Genomic DNA, 21463 nt, shown 5'->3' with positions numbered 1-21463 from the left:
CAAGATCCTGGACTGAGGCATTGCTATGATCTTGTAAGTGTGTCTCTCTTTCTTCTATTGTTGTGTGCCTGCCAGCGTGCTTTGCTAGGATTTTCGACCAGTAATCCCTTTGTGCAGACAATGATTTATACTACTGGCTGCTAAATTAGATAAGTAGATGTCATACATGATACTACCTCGTACCTCCGTTCCTAAATATAAGTCTTTCTAGAGATTCCACTATAGGCTACATACGGAGCAAAATGAGTGAATCTACACTCAAAAATGCATCTATATACATCTGTATGTGGTCCATACTGGAATCTCTACAAAGACATATATTTAGGAACAGAGGCAGTACATTACACAAAATCGTAGGTGGCATGTAGGAATTCCAGTGCACTACATTAGGCTCCCTTAGAGTGCTTGCTAGTCCAGCACACAGAGTCATGGCTAGTTTATGCTACGCACACAATCATTAATAGGTGGTTTAAATATGCGCAAGGGATATGCAATGTATTATCATGTAGAGATGTCTGAAATTATCCGTGTCAACTTGCAGATAGGGTTACACAATGAAAAAGTACAAGATGTATGTGGCAATTTTATGGAACATCGCAAAAAAAGGAGAGGCAGCGGTGAGCCTATACATTGTGCTATGGTAGGTCACTCCTCCATTGCAATCATCGTGACATGTTATTTGTATGTCAGTTCTATTGGCCAAGTTTCTTAGGGACAATTATTACGAGTTATCCTAAGAAAATAAGCACATGTGAATATAAGCTCCAGGTAATAAGCCAACCAGTTCTTTTCATTGCCTTTCTTTTCAGCTTATCTTTGGTATGATCAGTGAAAAGTCTAGATTGCATTATATTTTTTCATTTTGCTGCCCATATGAAAAATAATTTGACTTGCAAACATCACAAATTGAACCCAATGCAGTAATTAATATGATAGGAAAACAGACCATCACTATTTGTTCAAAATGCAAATACAAAGATACCATCTACTTGGCACAATCTACTTTGGTCAATGTCTTCCATAAAGACCCCATTGCCTAATTTAAACGAAGAACGCATGACCCACATTTAAATGAAGAACAATTATTTATTGAAACTCAATGGTCCAAGTGGCTAGTTATTATCATATAGCAGCAGCACCTGAAAGCATCATATAGCAGCAGCAACTCATAGCAACTCATCATATAGAAGCAGTAGTGTGCAATTCATCATATACCAGCAGCAGCTCATAGCAATTCATCATATAGCAACAGCAGGAGCAGATCATAGCAATTCATCATATAGCAGCAACAGGAGCAGCTCATAGCAATTCATCATACAGCAGCAGCAGGAGCAGCTTATAGCAACTCATCATATAGCAGCAGCAGCTCATAGCAATTCATCATATAGCAGCAGCAGCTCATAGCAATTTATCATATAGCAGCAGCAACTCATAGCAATTCATCATATAGCAGCAGAAGGAGCAGCTCATAGAAATGCATCATATAGCAGCAGCAGGAGCAGCTCATAGCAATTCATCGTATAGTGGATCAGAATGAAAATTTGGCAAAAAAAATCAGAGGAGATCCTCACCTTGTTGGATGAGCTCATCCTTCAACAGCACCTCAAGGCCACGGCCTGGGAGGAGGGGAGGGGGAATAAGGTGCCTTCTGCTGCAGTGTGGCATCAGCCATAGTTGTGCGGCGCCCGCCGGAGTAGTGCGTTGGACGGACCATAGTGAAGCAGCTGCTGGAGACCATGAGAATGAGGGGCGGCGCCAGAGGGAGGAGCAGCCATGGAGATTTGCCCCTACCTGTCGTCCATGTAGCCTAGCTGGACAGAGCATCATCGAGGACCAGGCCAGATGGGACCAGAGGCGACGGCTCGCTGGAGGAACCCTAGGGCTGCAGGCAGGGGATCGAGGTAGAGGGAAAGGGGAGAGGAGATGCAAGCGGGCAGGGCAATGAATGCTTGTGTGTTTGTTTTTACTTGAGGGTCAGGTGTGACGCGGGCGTGAGCAGTTGCATTTTGAGTGTAATATAGGCAAACAATAGAGTCATTTCACTATTCCCCTTCCCTTCAATTTTTAGTGAGCTTCTACCCGAAACACCCCCCTCCAAAGCAAAATAAGTTAAGCCCAAGCCCATAACTCAAAAATGACTTATTTACATCTTTTATGGCTTATTTTGACAATAAGCCCTGAAAAGGCGGAATCGAACTAGCCCTTAACCTGCAATTCAATTGTGCGTGCAATGATGAATCACTCCTGCCTGCTATAGTGTACATTTAGGCATCATCATACATGGCATAACCTAATACATGTGCATTCCATTGTAGAATCTAGAATATGCAATGTTTATGTTAGTTCATACGTTGCACATGATGTTTAAATGCCCCTTAAATCTGGTCAGTCAAGTGATGGTCTTTAAGCCTCCTTCTTTGCTTCTTTTCTTGACATGTAAGATTTGCTCACACATCTGTTCAATTGTTGTTTGCATCAATCAGCCATACTAGGACTGTTTGCTTTGATTACTTGTTGTTCTTGACCTAACACTCTAACAGAGCTTGTCAACGATTTAAACACTAAGGGTTGCTGTAGTGGGGCCTTTTCTAACTCATAGGTGACATAAAGGTTTGGCTGTACACTAAAGTAGGCTCTCCAAGAGTACCTGGAGATCCAGTTCGAAGGTATGCCTAGTTTTTACATAGTGCAGACATAGTAAATGCTCATTTCATTGTGTGCAAGTGCAACTGTGCAAGAGATGTGGCATGTTTCATTATGTGGTATTGTTTTGTTATAATCTCATCCTTTTGTGTTGTTCACTGACTGGAAAGTATGCATATTTATCTTCCAAGGAGATGAGTAACTAGTTTGTGTGACCTTGAAGAGGGGGTGCAATGAAGATAAGATTGAGGATTTCCAAGTACAAGATGTTAGGAAGGAGCCTTGCAAGAGAAGTAGGAGCTGCGCTGAGCCTTGCAAGAGAAGTAGGAGCTGCGCTGAGCCTGTTCAACCAGTTAAGGTAAGTCATTGTATCCAACTCAACAGTTCAATTCCACAAATCCCTCTACTGTTCATTAGCCTAGTAATAACCAACTATTATTGCATGAGGCTCACGATCTAGTTTATACTAGGCTAATGATTGCATAGTTTTGCTTGTTGTAGTAGGTTTGTATGAATCCCTCTGTTGTTCATTGTGCTCCCTAAGACTTTAATTGAGCTACAGAATGGCCAACTGCTTGCTTACTTATACACAACGTGCTGTCCGAATTTGTAACTTGTCTGTGTTTTGGATTGGGCCCCAACATCATGCTCCTCTGGTGAGCTAAGAGAGATTTCTGTATGCAGGCTGCACAGACTACCTTTTTTATAATTTTTAAAATATCACCTGCTTATGCTTCATGACGTGTAACATTATTGTTAGTCCTATTTTGCCATGTACAGAATAGTCTGTCTTGCTCGCTTCACTGTTGTAACTATATTTTTGCCCTAGTCATGTGTACTTACAAAAATATTTCAGGATGAAGTGGCATCAACACAAAGATTTGCGAGTAGTGCGGCATGGCCGTTACCGAATGATTATGGATTTGAATTGGAATGTGCTGATGTTCTCGAGCATCAACTAGAGGTGGCAAGACAACGTGTATTCTCAACGTACAATCAACAAGTTGAGACTGGACATGCAGGTATTAGATGCAGGAGTCAAAAAATGAAACAAGACACTGAGCTAACCACGAAGGAATTGGAGATTTTGCAGACTGAAATTTGTGCTATCTGAATCCGGCCAATCCTTTTCTCTAAAGAGATTATAGTTCAAATGGTAAGTTCTGTTGATGCGTGTCCATGATGTATGAGCTTTATTTGTCCAGTGTATGTAATTTGCTGTTTGTGTATGCTTTATAATCACTGGTGTCGAACTATAATGCCCAGTGGGTATATTCGGCTGTAATTTCTTTATTGTATAGTGTAGGATTATTCTATGTTTCTATGCTTTTTATTGTATAGTGTATGTTTTTAGAGGCGATAGTATAGAGTAGGATATTTCTTGAATACGCTATATCGTTGAAACGGGGGCCAACACGCCCAAACATTTCCTGGACGCCATACAAACGAACAAACATGTGCAGTCAAAGCGGGCCTTAATTGGGCTGGTCAAAATAATATTAAGTGGATCCCAAATGGACCCACCGTAACAACGGCTCTTAGCAGGCCGTCAACAGGCCTAAAGCTCGATAGGGCCGTATAAATGGAAATGGCATGCGGGCCTTTAGCGGGCCGAAATAAATGTCAATTTTGTCTCGGCCCTTTTACTTTACGGGCCAGTAAGAGGCCAAAAGTGTTACGGGCCAGAGGAGGCCCAATTTGCAAACTAGGCTTTTAACAGGACGAAAGTCGCGTTGGGCTGAAATGATGCCCTGCGGAACGTGGGCCCCTAATGGACCTAAATTCAAAGGCCCAACTGTTGTGCGGGCCCTTAACAGGCCGAGAGAAAAATGGGCTATGAGTTGGCCCATTTACCGAATGGGCCAAGGACAGGCCTAAAGTCACAGCGGGCTAGAATTGGCCCAACTACAGAATGGGCCGAGAAAAGGCCGAAAGACGTTCCGGGCCGTTAACGGGCCGGAACTGACGACGGGCTGCTAACAGGCCGAAAGAAGCTCGGGCCGCAATTGGGCCCAAAAACATAGTGGGCCGTTAACGGGCTTAAACTGACGATGGGCTGGAAATTATCGAATCTAGAATGGGCCTTTGATGGGCCGATTCTATGTAACTTCTATGGGCTGTACATGTAAATGGGCCTGACTCAAGTGGGACGCTAATGGGCTGGCCCGCTTATTTTGACAGGCCCGGCCTTTTCACCAGAATGGGTCGTGCCTCGTGTCGACGTATCATAGGCGCCTCCTGTCCAATGAGTGGATGACATCTGTCCGAATGTCGAGCCGACACGTGTTTCCTCCGGCCAATGAGAATTTTACACATGGAAAATTCCCATTGGTCCGGGCTGTTAACGGGTTATCTGATCCAAAACCGGACCCGATAGCTTAACGGTGTCCTGTTACGGTGGATACCACGTGTCGGTCACCCTTGACGAAAGCACTTCTAAGACGCGTGATTTATCGTCATGGAAGTGGACACTTCCGTGATGATAATTTTTGTAATGTCATGGAACACTTCTACGACAGCACAGGCATGACTATCTTGATTCTGTCATAAATTTGCCATGGATGTACATGCATTACAGAAAACGTGACCTACTGTGACAAACACGTATCATCACGGAAGTGTCTTTTTTGTAGTGCTTATTGGAACTTGCCTTTTGAAATTATGTGTGATGCTAGTGATTATGTTGTTGTTCTTGTTCTAGGACAAAGAGTTGATAAGAAATTAAATGTTATCCATTATGCTAGTAAAACTCTAAACAATGCTCAAAGAAACTATGCTACTACTGAGAAAGAATTTTTAGCAGTTGTGTTTGAATGTGATAAATTCAGATCTTACATAGTTGATTCTAAAGTAATTGTTCACACCAATCATGCTGCTATTAAATATCTTATGAAAAAGAAAGATGCTAAGCCTAGGTTAATTAGGTGGCTTCTTTTGCTACAAGAATTTGACTTGCATATTATAGATAGAAAGGGAGCTGAGAATCCCGTAGCTGATAACTTGTCTCAAATGGGAAATGTTCTTGATGACCGACTGCCTATTGATGATAGTATTCCTGATGAACAATTAGCTATTATAAGTGCTTCTCGTAATACTCCTTGGTATGCAGACTATGCTAATTACATTGTTGCTAAATATATACCATGTAGTTTCACGTACCAACAAAAGAAAAAGGTTTTCTTTGATTTGAGACATTACTTTTGGGATGACCCACATCTTTATAAAGAAGGAGTAGATGGTATTATTTTACCTTGTGTACATGAGGATGAACAGGAACAAATCCTATAGAGGACACCATGCTGGAGACAAAACTGCACACAAGGTATTACAATCTGGTTTCTATTGGCCTACTCTCTTCAAGGATGCACGTAAGTTTGTCTTATCATGTGATGAATGTCAAAGACTTGGTACTATTAGTAGACGTCGGGAAATGCCTATGAATTATTCACTTGTTATTGAACCATTTGATGTTTGGGGATTTGATTATATGGGACATTTTCCTTCCTCTAATGGGTATACTCATATTATAGTTGTTGCTGATTACGTTACTAAGTGGGTAGAAGCTATTCCAACTAGTAGTGTTGATCATAACACTTTTATTAAAATGCTTAAAGAAGTTATTTATCCGAGATTTGGAGCCCCTAGATATTTAATGATTGGTGGTGGTTCACACTTTATTCATGGTGCATTTCGTAAACTCCTTGCTAAATATGATGTCAACCATAGAATTGCACCACCTTATCATCCTCAGTCTAGTGGTCAAGTTGAACCGAGGAATAGAGAAATAAAGCTAATTTTGCAAAAGACCGTTAATAGATCTAGAAAGAACTGGTCCAAGAAACTTGATGATGCATTGTGGGCATACAAAACTGCATATAAAAATCCTATGGGTATGTCCCCTTATGAAATGGTTTACGAAAAATCATGTCATTTACCTCTTGAGTTAGAACATAAAGCATATTGGGCAATTAAAGAACGTAATTATGATTTTAAACTTGTCGGTGAAAAGAGGTTTGATATTAGTTCTCTAGATGAATGGAGGACACAGGCTTATGAAAATGCCAAGCTATTTAAAGAAAAAGTAAAAAGATGGCACAATAGAAGAATCAAAAAACAGAAATTCAAAGTAGGAGATCAAGTTTTATTATACAACTCTCGTTTAAGATTCTTTGCAGGAAAGCTTCTCTATAATGGGAGGGACCTTATATAGTAGAAGAAGTTTATCATTCCGGTGCTATCAAGATAAACAACGCTGAATGCACTAATGCGAAGGTGGTTAATGGGCAAAGAATTAAACATTATATCTTGTGCAATCAAACCCAGCAATGGCTCTTTCTATCCTTTCTAGTAATATCTTGGGTCACTCTGCTTATGGACAACTAGTTTCAGAAATTATGTTTTAAATGATTTGTAGAGTTTTTATTCCTCAAAAAATCATAAAGATTGAAATAAGGTTGCACATAGGTATAGTCAAACTGAATGCATCGCGATTGCGTGGTTGCATTTAGGTCCCCCTTTTTTAGAGGAAATATTGCCTCTGGATTGTAACCCTGTTAGAGCATCTCCAATAGATAATGCAAGTTTGGAGATATAAAATTTACATCACTAAAAAATGCATTTTACATCTCTAAAAAAGCGGCAACTCCAACAAATGATATATATTAGTGATAAAAAAGTGCAACTCCAATGGATGATGCAAATTGGAGATGTAAAACTGGTCGACGGCCGCATTGCGGGCGAGATGGAGCCAATCGGCTAGCGCTAGGTCGGGTAGTAGATGGGTGGCGGTTGGTGCGGGCGGTGGCTACAGACAGCCATGAACCTGCAGAGAACAATGACCGGTGCGGGAGGCAGCTTGATACTTCTCCAACGTATCTATAATTTTTTTATTGTTCCATGCTATTATATTACCTGTTTTGGATGTTTAATTAGAGCATTGACCCACAAGTATAAGGGATCAATTGTAGCCTTTTCGATAAGTACGAGTGTCGAACCCAACAAGGAGCAGAAGGAAATGACAAGTAGTTTTCAGCAAGGTAATGTCTGCAAACGCTGAAATTGTAAGTAACAGAGTAGTTTGATAGCAAGATAATTTGTAACGAGCAAGTAACGATAGTGGTAACAAAAGTGCAGCAAGGTAGCCCAATCCTTTTGAGGCAAAGGACAGGCCAAAATGGTCTCCTATAATAAGCAAACGTTCTTGAGGGTACACGGGAATTTCATCTAGTCACTTTCATCATGTTGGTTCGATTCGTGTTCGCTACTTTGATAATTTGATATGTGGGTGGACCGGTGCTTAGGTGATGTTATTACTTGAACAAACCTCCTACTTATGATTAACCCCCTCGCAAGCATCCACAACTACGAGAAAAGTATTAAGAATAAATTCTAACCAAAGCATTAAACTTTTGGATCCAATCGGTCCCTTACGGAATAGCGCATAAACTAGGGTTTAAGCTTTTGTTACTCCCGCAACCCATCATCTAATAACTACTCCACAATGCATTCCCTTAGGCCCAAATATGGTGAAGTGTAATGTAGTCAACGTTCACATGATTACTTGCAACAAGATTTCTCCCGTGACCTCAAGCACAAAAGTAACTACTCACAAACGATAATCATGCTCAAGATCAGAGGGGTATTAAATAGCATATTGGATCTGAACATATAATCTTCCACCAAATAAACCATATAGTAATCAACTACAAGATGTAATCAACACTACTAGTCACCCACAAGCACCAATCTCTAGTTCCGGCACCAAGATTGAACACAAGAGATGAACTAGGGTTTGAGAGGAGATGGTGTTGTTGAAGATGTAGATGGAGATTGCCCTCCCCAAGATGGGAGAGTTGGTTGTGATGATGATGACGATGATTTCCCCCTCCGAAAGGGAAGTTCCCCCGGCGGAATCGCTCCGCCGGAGGGCAAAAGTGCTCCTGCCCAAGTTTCGCCTCGAGACGGCGGCGCTCCGTCCCGAAAGTCCTCTCCTTATTTATTTTTCTAGGTCAAAATGACTTATATACCAGAAGATGGGCATCGGAGGTGGGCTGGGCTGAGCACAACCCACCAGGGCGTGCCCGGGGGGCCAGGCGCCCCTGGTGTCTTGTGCTCACCAGGTGGCACCCCTACGGTAGTTATTTGCTCCAGTATTTATTATTTATTCCATAAAAATTCCTCGTGAAGTTTCAGCTCATTTGGTGTTGTGCAGAATAGGTGGCCTGACATAGCTTTTCCAGGTCCAGATTTCCAGCCGCCGGAATTCTCCCTCTTTGTGTGAACCGTGCATATTATGAGAGAAAAGGCATTAGAATTACTCCAAAAAGCATTATTATGCATAAAAACATTATAAATAACAGTAGGTAAACATGATGCAAAATGGACGTATCAGTTCTCAACTGAGGGAAATACTTATCTCTACTTTGTCGCATCACCCTTTCCTCTTCAAGGGAAAAACCAACGCAAGCTCAAGAAGTAGCACTTGCGAATAGAGATACTATTTCACCGCTTGGGATGGTTAGAGATGCTAAAGTCTTGTGCGGAAAAATAAAATACCCTATTGATCTTGGTTCTCCACAAGATGAATGGAGGAAACAGGCTTATGAAAATGCCAAGCTATTTAAAGAAAAGGTTAAAAGATGGCACAATAGAAGAATCAAAAAACAGAAATTCAAAGTAGGATATCAAGTTTTATTAGACAACTCTCGTTTAAGATTCTTTGCAGGAAAGCTTCTCTCTAAATGGGAAGGACCTTATATCATAGAAGAAGTTTATCGTTCCGGTGCTATCAAGATAAACAACGCCGAAGGCACTAATCCGAAGGTGGTTAATGGGCCAAGAATTAAACATTATATCTTGTGCAGTCAAACCCAGCGATGGCTCTTTCTATCCTTTCTAGTAATATCTTGGGTCACTCTGCTTATGGACAACTAGTTTCAAAAATTATGTTTTAGATGATTTGTAGAGTTTTTATTCCTCAAAAAATCATAAAGATCGAAATAGGGTTGCACATAGGTATAGTCAAACTGAATGCATCGCGATTGCGTGGTTGCATCTAGGTCCCCCTTTTTTAGAGGAAATCTTGCCTCTGGATTGTAACCTTGTTAAAGCATCTCCAATAGATAATGCAAATTTGGAGATGTAAAATTTACATCACTAAAAATGCATTTTACATCTCTAAAAAAGAGGCGACTCTAACAAGTTATATATATTAGTGATGAAAAAGTGCAACTCCAATGGATGATGCAAATTGGAGATGTAAAACTGGTCGACGGCCACATTGCGGGCGAGATGGAGCCAATCGGCTGGTGCCTAGTCGAGCAGTAGATGGGCGGCGGTTGGTGCGGGCTGTGGCTACAGACGGCCACGAAGCTGCAGAGAACAATGACCGGTGTGGGAGGCGGCTTGATACGTCTCCAATGTATCTATAATTTTTATTGTTCCATGCTATTATATTATCTGTTTTGGATGTTTTATATGCATTAATATGCTATTTTATATTATTTTTGGGACTAACCTATTAACCTAGAGCCCAGTGTCAGTTTTTGTTTTTTCCTTGTTTTTGAGATTTCCAGAAAAAGAATATCAAACGGATTCAAATGGAATAAAACTTTCGCGATGATTATTCTTGGAACGTGATAAATTCTTGAATTTTTTACACAAGATTGATATGTGAATTGCCTCTGTTGTCCTAATTTCTCAGAATTTTTGGAGTTACAGAAGTATACGAAGTTTACATATTACTACAGATTCTTCTGTTTTTGACAGATTCTGTTTTCTATGTGTTGTTTGCTTATTTTGATGAATCTATGGGTAGTATCGGGGGGTATGAACCATGGAGAAGTTGGAATACATTAGATATTACACCAATATAAATTTATAATGAGTTCACAACAGTACCTAAAGTGGTGATTTTTTTATACTAACGGATCTCACGAGTTATCTGTTGAGTTTTGTATTGTGAAGTTTTCAAGTTTTGGGTAAAGATTTGATGGACTATGGAATAAGGAGTGGCAAGAGACTAAGATTGGGGATTCCCAAGGCACCACAAGGTAATATTCAAGGACAACCAAGCATCTAAGCTTGGGGATGCCCCGGATGGCATCCCCTCTTTCGTCTTCTATCTGTCGGTAAATTTACTTGAGGCTATATTTTTATTCACCACATGATATGTATTTTGCTTGGAGCATCTTGTATGATATGAGTCTTTGCTTTTTAGTTTGCCACAATCATCCTTGCTGTACACACCTTTTGAGAGGGACACACTTTAATCGTGAATTTATTAGAATGCTCTATGTGCTTCACTTATATCTTTTGAGATGGGCAGTTTGCTCTAGTGCTTCACTTATATCATTTTAGAGCACGGTGGTGGTTTTATTTTATAGAAATTGTTGAACTCTCATTCTTCACTTATATTATTTTGAGATTCTTTAAACAACATGGTAATTTTCTTAGGTTATGAATTTAGTCCTAATGTGATGGGCATCCAAGAGGGATATAATAAAAACTTTCATATAAAGAGCATTGAATACTATGAGAAGATTGATTCCTTGCATTTGTTTTGAGATATAAAGATGGTGATATTAGAGTCATGCTGGTGAGTAATTGTGGATTGGTAGAAATACTTGTGTTAAAGTTTGTGATTCCCGCAGCATGCACGTATGGTGAACCATTATGTGATGAAGTCGGAGCACGGTTTATTTTTTGATTGTCTTCCTTATGAGTGGTGGATAGGGACGAGCGATGCTCTTTTCCTACCAATCTATCCCCCAAGGAGCATAGGTGTAGTACTTTGTTTTGATAGCTAACAAATTTTTGCAATAAGTATGTGAGTTCTTTATGACTCACCCTTCCACCATTGCTAGCCTCTCTAGTACCACGCAACTTTCGCCTGTGCATTAAACCCACCATATACCTTCCTCAAAACAGCCACCATACCTACCTATTATGGCATTTTCATAGACATTCCGAGATATATTGCCATGCAACTTCCACCATTCCATTTATTATGACACGCACCATCATTGTCATATTGCTTTGCATGATAGTAAGATAGCTAGCATGATGTTTTCATGGCTTGTCCGTTTTTTTATATCATTGATACGCTAGATCATTTCACATCCCGGTACACCACCGGAGGCATTCATATAGAGTCATATTCTAGCATCGAGTTGCAATTCTTGAGTTGTGAGTAAATAAAAGTGTGATGATCATCATCATTAGAGCATTGTCCCATGTGAGGAAAGGATGATGGAAGCTATGATTCCCTCCAGACTTTATTAAAAATGAAAGAGGCCAAAGAAGCCCAAATAAAAAAAAGGCCAAAGAAGCCCAAATAAAAAAAGGGCAAATAAGCCAAAAAAAGAGAGAGGAAAAGAGAGAAGGGAAATTGTTACTATCCTTTTTCCACACTTGTGCTTCAAATAGCACCATGTTCTTCATGATAGAGAGTCTCCTATTTTGTCACTTTCATATACTAGTGGCAGTTTTTCATTATAGAACTTGGCTTGTATATTCCAATGATGGGCTTTCTCAAATTGCCCAAGGTCTTCATGAGCAAGCGAGTTGGATGCACACCCACTTAGTTTTCTTTTGAGCGTCCATACACTTGTAGCTCAGGTGCACCCGTTGCATGGCAATCCCAATGTATCTATATTTTTTATTGTTCCATGCTATTATATTATCTGTTTTGGATGTTTTATATGCATTAATATGCTATTTTTTATTTTTTTGGGACTAACCTATTAACCTAGAGCCCAGTGCCAGTTTCTGTTTTTTCCTTGTTTTTGAGTTTTACAGAAGAGGAATATCAAACGGAGTCCAAATGGAATAAAACTTTCGCGATGATTTTTCTTGGACCAGAAGACACCCAGAAGACTTGGGGATGGGGTCAGAAGACTCACGAGGAGTCCACAAGCCACAGGGGCGTGCCCTAGGGGGCGCCCTGAGGGCTTGTGGCCCCCTCGGGAGTCCCCTGATAACCCACAAGTATAAGGGATCAATTGTAGCCTTTCTCGATAAGTAAGAGTGTCGAACCCAATGAGGAGCTAAAGGTAGAACAAATATTCCCTCAAGTTCTATCAACCACCGATACAACTCTATGCACGCTTTATGTTCGCTTTACCTAGAACAAGTATGAAACTAGAAGTACTTTGTAGGTGTGATAGGATAGGTTTGCAAGATAATAAAGAGCACGTAAATAAAAACTAGGGGTTGTTTAGATAAAGACACAACTAAGTTGGTTTTAGTAGAGAGCTTTCTGTCACACAAGAAAGTTATTTGTCCTTAGGCAATCGATAACTAGAACGGTAATCATTATTGCAATTTTATATGAGGGAGAGGCATAAGCTAACATAGTTTCTCTTCTTGGATCATATGCACTTCTGATTGAAACTCTAGCAAACATCCGCAACTACTAAAGATCATTAAGGTAAAACCCAACCATAGCATTAAAGTATCAAGTCCTCTTTATTCCCATACGCCATGACCCACTTATCTGTGTTTGTGTTTCTATCACCCACGCAACGCAGACAATAAGCAAACCATGAAAATATTGCAAACCCTACAACGGGGATGCCTCATGCTTGCGTGACACAGAGAGCACCATAGGACAGCACCAATAATAAAGCATGCAACTCAAACCAATCACGATCATCAATGAACCCATAGGACAAAACAGATCTACTCAAACATCGTAGGATAGCCATACATCATTGGGAAATAATATATAGCGTTGAGCACCATGTTTAAGTAGAGATTACAGCGGGGAGAAGAGGTGTTACACCGCTGCATAGAGGGGGAGAGAGTTGGTCATGACGGTGGTGAAGTTGTTGGTGTAGACCGCAGTCACGATGATGGCCCTGGCGGTGTTCCCGCGCCACCGGGAGAGAGGGGGAGAGAGCCTCCCTTCTTCTTCTTCTTCCTTGGATTTCCCCCTAGATGGGAGAAGGGTTTCCCCTCTGGTCCTTGGCTTCCATGGTGGTGGAGGGGCGGGAGCCCCTCCGAGATTATATATCTCTCTCTCTCTCTCTGTTTCCTTCTGTTTCTGCGCTCCCAGATTCTGCCCTTTCACCGTTTCTTAAATTCCCGGAGATCCGTAACTCCGATTGGGCTGAAATTTTAACATGATTTTTATCTGGATATTAGCTTTGTTGCGCCAGAAGAAGGGCACCAACCGCCTTGCCGAGTGGCCACAAGGACCAGGGGCGCGCCCTCCATCCTTGTGGGCCCCTCGGGCATCGTCTCGCATTGATTCTTTTTCCCAAAAATCACATATATTCCAAAAAAATCTCCGTAAGTTTTTATCCTGTTTGGACTCCGTTTGATATGGATTTTCTGTGAAAGAAAAAACATACAACAAACAGGAACTGGCACTGGGCACTGGATCAATATGTTACTCCCAAAAAATAGTATAAAAAGTTGCCAAAAGTATGTAAAAGTTATAGAATATTGGCATGGAACAATAAAAAATTATAGATACGACGGAGACGTATCAACATCCCCAAGCTTAATTCCTGCTCGTCCTCGAGTAGGTAAATGATTAAAAGACAAGTTTTGATGTGGAATGCTACCTAGCATAATCTTGATCATATAATCTAATCATGGCATGAATATTAAGACACGAGTTATTTAAAGCAATAGTCTATCATTTGACATAAAGACAATAATACTTCAAGCATACTAATAAAGCAATCATGTCTTTCTCAAAATAACATGGCCAAAGAAAGTTATCCCTACAAAATCATATAGTCTGGCTATGCTCCATCTTCATCACACAAAGTATTTCATCATGCACAACCCCGATGACAAGCCAAGCAATTGTTACATACTTTTAATGTTCTCAAGCTTTTTCAACTTTCACGCAATACATGAGCGTGAGCCATGGATATAGCACTATAGGTGGAATAGAATATGATGGTGGAGGTTGTGTGGAGAAGACAAAAAGGAGAAAGTCTCACATCGACGCGGCTAATCAACGGGCTATGGAGATGCCCATCAATTGATGTCAATGTGAGGAGTAGGGATTGCCATGCAACGGATGCACTAGAGCTATAAGTGTATGAAAGCTCAAACTGAAAACTAAGTGGGTGTGCATCCAACTTGCTTGCTCATGAAGACCTCGGGCATTTGAGGAAGCCCATCATCAGAATATACAAGCCAAGTTATATAATGAAAAATCCCACTAGTATATGAAAGTGATAACTCAAGAGACTCTCCATATGAAGAACATGGTGCTACTTTGGAGCACAAGTGTGGTAAAAGGATAGTAGCATTGCCCCTTCTCTCTTTTTCTCTCATTTTTTGTTTTCTCTTTTTTGTGGGGCTCTCTCTTTTTTGGCCTCTTTTTTTAAACGTCCGGAGTCTCATCCCGTCTTGTGGGGGAATCATAGTCTCCATCATCCTTTCCTCACTAGGAAAATGCTCTAATAACGATGATCATCACACTTTTATTTACTTACAACTCAATATCACAACTCGATATCTAGAACAATATGACTCTATATGAATGCCTCTAGTAGTGTACCAGGATGTGCAATGATCTAGCATAGCAAAGATATCAAAAAACGGACAAGCCATGATGATGGAAGTTGCATGGCAATATATCTCGGAATGGCTGTGGAAATGCCATGATAGGTAGGTATGGTGGCTGTTTTGAGGGAGATATAAGGAGGCTTATGTGTGATAGATCATATCATATTATAGGGTTTGGATGCACCGGCAAAGTTTGCACCGACTCTCGAGGTGAGAAAGGGCAATGCACAGTACCAAAGAGGCTAGCAATGATGGAAGGGTGAGAGTGCGTATAATCCATGGACTCAACATTAGTCATAAAGAACTCACATACTTATTGCAAATGTCTATTAGCTATCGAAACAAAGTAGTGCGTGCATGCTCCTAGGGGGATAGATTGGTAGGAAAAGACCATCGCTCGTCCCTGACCGCCACTCATAAGGAAGACAATCAAGAAAATAAATCATGCTCCAACTTCATCACACAACAGTTCACCATACGTGCATGCTACGGGAATCACAAACCTTAACACAAGTATTTCTACCAATCCACAATTACTCACTAGCATGACTCTGATATCACCATCTTTATATTGCAAAACTATTGCAAGGAATCAAACATATCATATTCAGTGATCCACAAGTTTTATGTAGGATTTTATGACTAACCATGTGAACGACCAATTCCTGTTGTCTCTCTAAATAGATATAAGTGAAGCAAGAGAGTTTAATTCTTTCTACAAAAGATATGCCCATGCTCTAACAAGTATAAGTGAAGCAAAAGAGCATTCTACAAATGGCGGTTTTCTATGTATAGAGAAATAGGCAATCCAAACTTCAAATGATATAAGTGAAGCACATGAAGCATTCTATAAAGCCATACTCAAAAGATATAAGTGAAGTGCAAAGAGCATTCTATAAATCAACCAAGGACTATCTCATACCAGCATGGTGCATTACTAAAAGAAAAATAAAAGGGCACAATACGCTCCAAGATTTACGCATATCATGTGATGAATAAAAATATAGCTCCAAGTAAAATTACCGATGATCGCTAGAAGAAAGAGGGGATGCCTTCCGGGGCATCCCCAAGCTTAGATGCTTGGGAGTCCTTGAATATGACCTTGGGGTGCCTCGGTCATCCCCAAGCTTGGGCTCTTGCCACTCCTTATTCCTTCATCCATCGTGATCTTACCCAAAACTTAAAAACTTCAATCACACAAAACTTAACAAAACCCTCGTGAGATCCGTTAGTATAGTAAAACAAATCACCACTTCAGGTACTGTTGCAAACTCATTAATATTTTATTTTTGCATTGTAGCTACTGTATTATAACTTCTCTATGGCTTATACCACCGATAAAATCGATAGTATCATCAAAACTAGCAAAACAATGCATCAAAAACAGAATCTGTCTTAAACAGGACAGTCTGTAGTAATCTGAACATCAACCATACTTATGTAACTCCAAAAATTCTGAAAAAATATTAAAATATAAAAAAATTGTACAGAAGTGTTGTGCAAAAAGTTTCAGAAGTGTTTGACTTTCCAGTAAAAAATGTAAAATCACGCACTACAGCCAAAGTTTCTGTTTTTGCACCGCACAAACCAAACAAGCAATCTAATCATCCTAAAGGCAAATCTTGGCACATTATTTTATAATACAATGGAATTATACACGGGGGTAATTGTTTTTGTGATAATCTTCATGAAAAGTTCTACATTGTTTCCATGAGCATGAACACAAGTGTTCAAGGTCGACCCTCGCTTCTCCAATGCATAACTTCCTATCGCTTCTCTTTTGTGAAAAAGTTTTTAAGTTCCCCTCTATATTTTTTTGTTTTTAAACTTTATAAAAGCACACAACATAAAGAAATGACTCTCTAAAACTTCCGGGTTGTCTCCCTGGCAGCGCTTTCTTTAAAGCCATTAAGCTAGGCATATAGTGCTCAAGAAATGGATCCACCCGGATCCCAAGGTATATCAAAGACAATTTTAATTAACAAAGAATTGTAATTTAGTAGTGAGCACAAAGTAACATATATCAAGTATGACGAAGTCTAACTCTCTTCCTATGCATCGGCATGTCATAAAAGAACAATTCATGCACACAAAGTAAAGGCCAATGCATAGTATAAACAGTTTCTTGCAATTTTATCGTATTGGAAACATAGAGAGGCAGAGATGTAGTTCCTCTCTCATAATAATTGCAAGTAGGAGCGGCAAGCACATGCATATTATATTTATCAAAATCATCATGTGCAATAGTAGAACGCAACCCATCAATATAATCCTTAATAAGAGTAAACTTCTCCGATATAGTGTAGTTGGGAGAATTCAAAAGATAATAGGACTATCATGCGTAGGTGCAATAGCAACAATTTCATTCTTAAGTTAAGGAACTATGGAAAGTTCATCTCCATAAGCATAACTCGTATTGGCATCATGGACACAAGCATAGCAAGCATCAATTTCATCAAAAAGGGATATTTCAAACGAATCAAAGGGATCATAGCAATCATCCTTTGGTAAGCACGAAGGGAAATTAAACAATGTATGAGTTGAAGAGTTACTCTCGTTAGAAGGTGGTAACGGGTAGCTAATCCGCTCTTCCTCCTTTTGTTCTTCGCTCTCCTCGTCATCTTTTTCATCTAATGAACTCACAATTTCAATTTTTTCTTCCACAGATTCCTGCAAAATATTAGTCTCTTCTTGGACAGCGGAGACTTTCTCAATAAATGCATCAATATCGGAATTGTATTCGTAATTCTCATAGCAATATTTAAGTATAGCAAAATTTTCAGGTCTGTAAACAGCATCATCAAGATTTTCACACTTTTTAAACAAAGATTCAATTTCATAAGCACCCATAAAAGCAACAAATTCTTCTATTCGTTCCACATCATAGTAATCATATATACCATTAGCATAAGAAGCCAAGGTTTTATTATCATTAAATTTACATGAAAATGGAAGGTGTGGAGCCTTCATCCTAGAGCAACAAGTATAATCATATCTCAAGCATAGTTCCCGAGCATACCAATGCAACACATGAATTTGATCCCATAATAGTTTCCCTTTTTGTGTCAAGCGATAATCCCTAAAGTATTCATGTTGATCCAACATGTCTCCATTATATAATTGAATGGGGTTTTCTCAGGATTATTAAAGTAGTGCAAAATATCTTTCACATAATGATCATCGAGGGTTTTAGGAGGTTCCCCATCTCCATGAGTAGCAAGTACACCTATTTTTTTTGGTATTTAGTGTTCCATATCCATAATTAAAGATAGAGAACAACTTGGAACAACAAATAAAATCTACTTAGTGATAAAGCAAACAAGCACACACGAGAATATTCACCCCACGCTATTGCTCCCCGGCAACGGCGCCAGAAAAAGGTCTTGATAACCCACAAGTATAGGGGATCAATTGTAGCCTTTCTCGATAAGTAAGAGTGTCGAACCCAACGAGGAGCTAAAGGTAGAACAAATATTCCCTCAAGTTCTATCGACCACCGATACAACTCTACACACGCTTTACGTTAGCTTTACCTATAACAAGTATGAAACTAGAAGTACTTTGTAGGTGTGATAGGGTAGGTTTGCAAGATAATAAAGAGCACGTAAATAAAAACTAGGGGTTGTTCAGATAAATACACAACTAAGTTAGTTTTAGTAGAGAGATTTTTGTCACACAAGAAAGTTATTTGTCCCTAGGCAATCGATAACTAGACCGGTAATCATTATTGCAATTTTATATGAGGGAGAGGCATAAGCAAACATACTTTCTCTTCTTGGATCATATGCACTTATGATTGGTACTCTAGCAAGCATCTGCAACTCCTAAAGATCATTAAGGTAAAACCCAACCATAGCATTAAACTATCAAGTCCTCTATATTCCCATACGCCATAACTCACTTATCCGTATTTGTGTTTCTATCACTCGCGCAACGCAGACAATAAGCAAACCATGAACATATTGCAAACCCTACAGCGGGGATCCCTCACGCTTGCGCGACACGGAGAGCACCATAGGACAGCACCAATAATAAAACATGCAACTCAAACCAATCACGATCATCAATGAACGAACCCATAGGACAAAACGGATCTACTCAGACATCATAGGATAGCCATACATCATTGGGAAATAATATATAGCGTTGAGCACCGTGTTTAAGTAGAGATTACAGCTGGGAGAAGAGGTGTTACACCGCTGCATAGAGGGGGAGAGAGTTGGTGATGACGGTGGTGAAGTTGTTGGTGTAGATCGCGGTCACGATGATGGCCCCGGCGGTGTTCCGGCGCCACCGGGAGAGAGGGGGAGAGAGCCCCCCTTCTTCTTCTTATTCTTCCTTGACCTTCCCCCTAGATGGGAGAAGGGTTTCCCCTCTGGTCCTTGGATTCCATGGCGGCGGAGGGGCGGGAGCCCCTCCGAGATTGGATCTCTTTCTCTCTGTTTCCTTCTGTTTCTGCGCTCCCAGATTCTCGCCTTTCACCGTTTCTTAAATTCCCAGAGATCCGTAACTCCGATTGGGCTGAAATTTTAACACATTTTTTATCCAGATATTAGCTTTCTTGCACCAGAAGAAGGGCACCAACCGCCTTACGGAGTGGCCACAAGGACCAGGGGCGCGCCCTACCCTCTGGGGCGCGCCCTCCGTCCTTGTGGTCCCCTCGGGCATCGTCTCGCGTTGATTCTTTTTCCCAAAAATCACATATATTCCAAAAAAAATCTCCGTAAGTTTTTATCCCGTTTGGACTCCGTTTGGTATGGATTTTCTGCGAAGCAAAAAACATGCAACAAACAGGAACTAGCACTGGTCACTGGATCAATATGTTAGTCCCAAAAAATAGTATAAAAAGTTGCCAAAAGTATGTAAAAGTTGTAGAATATTGGCATGGAACAATAAAAAATTATAGATAAGACGGAGACGTATCATCCCCCAACCTTAATCTTTGCACTATAAATTCCAAAATATTCCCCCAACTTCAGAAGCATCCACCAAAATACTTTTTCACCGCCGCAAGCCTCTGTTCCCATGAGATCCCATCTTGGGGCCTTTTCCGGCATCCTGCCGGAGGGGGTTTGATCACGGAGGGCCTCTACATCAACCTTGTTTCCCTTCCGATGAAGCGTGAGTAGTTTACCATAGACCTACGGGTCCATAGCTAGTAGCTTGGCTTCTCCTCTCTCTTTGATCTTCAATACAATGTTCTCCTCGATGTTCTTGGAGTTCTATCCAATGTAATATTCTTTTGCAGTGTGTTTGTCAAGATCCGATGAATTATGGATTTATGATCAGCTTATCCATGAATACTATTTGAGTCTTCTCTGAACTCTTTTATGCATTATCAAATATTTTTGTATTTCTCTTCAAATTATCGGTTTGGTTTGGCCAACTAGATTGGTTTTTCTTGCAATGGGAGAGATGCTTAGTTTTGGGTTCAATCTTGCACTGTCCTCACCCAGTGACATAGTAGGGGTAGCGAGGCACGTATTGTATTGTTGCCATCAAGGATAAAAAGATGGGGTTTTCATCATATTGCTTGAGTTTATCCCTCTGCATCATGTCATCTTACTTAAGGCGTTACTCTGTTCTTATAAACTTAATACTCTACATGCATGCTGGATAACGGTAGATGTGTGGAGCAATAGTAGTAGATGCAAGCAGGAGTCGATCTACTTTTCACGGACGTGATGCCTATATTCATGATCATTGCCTTAGATATCGTCATAACTTTGCGCTTTTCTATCAATTGCTCGACAGTAATTTGTTCACCCACAGTATGTTTTCTTTCAAGAGAGAAGCCTCTAGTGAAACCTATGGCCCACGGTTCTATTTTCCATCATATATTTTCAGATCTATAAACCAAAAAATCAAAAATACCTTGCTGCAATTTATTTATATTTACTTTAGTTTGCTCTTTTATTTATCTTTTATACCTATCTCTATTAGATCTCACTCTTGTTCGTGACCGTGAAGGGATTGACAACCCCTTTTTCGCAGTGTGTGCAAGTGTTTGTTAGTTTGTGCAGGTGCATAGATTGAAGACTTGCTTGTGCCTCCTACTGGATTGATACCTTGGTTCTTAACTAAGGGAAATACTTACATCTACTTTGCTGCATCACCCTTTCCTCTTCAAGGGAAAATCAACGCAAGCTCAAGAAGTAGCACGGCTCCACGCGCGGGTGGCTCTGGCGTCGCGCGACTTCACGAGCGGGCGGGTGGCTGGCCTTCACGCTGCTCCCCTAGCTCTAGTGGTGAGTCGCGGCTACCAAAAGCACCGGCGCGTCCACGACCA

The sequence above is a fragment of the Triticum aestivum genome, chromosome 1D (genome assembly GCF_018294505.1).
Source record: "Triticum aestivum cultivar Chinese Spring chromosome 1D, IWGSC CS RefSeq v2.1, whole genome shotgun sequence".
In the NCBI taxonomy this organism is placed as follows: domain Eukaryota; kingdom Viridiplantae; phylum Streptophyta; class Magnoliopsida; order Poales; family Poaceae; genus Triticum; species Triticum aestivum.
This window is presented reverse-complemented; position numbering follows the sequence as displayed.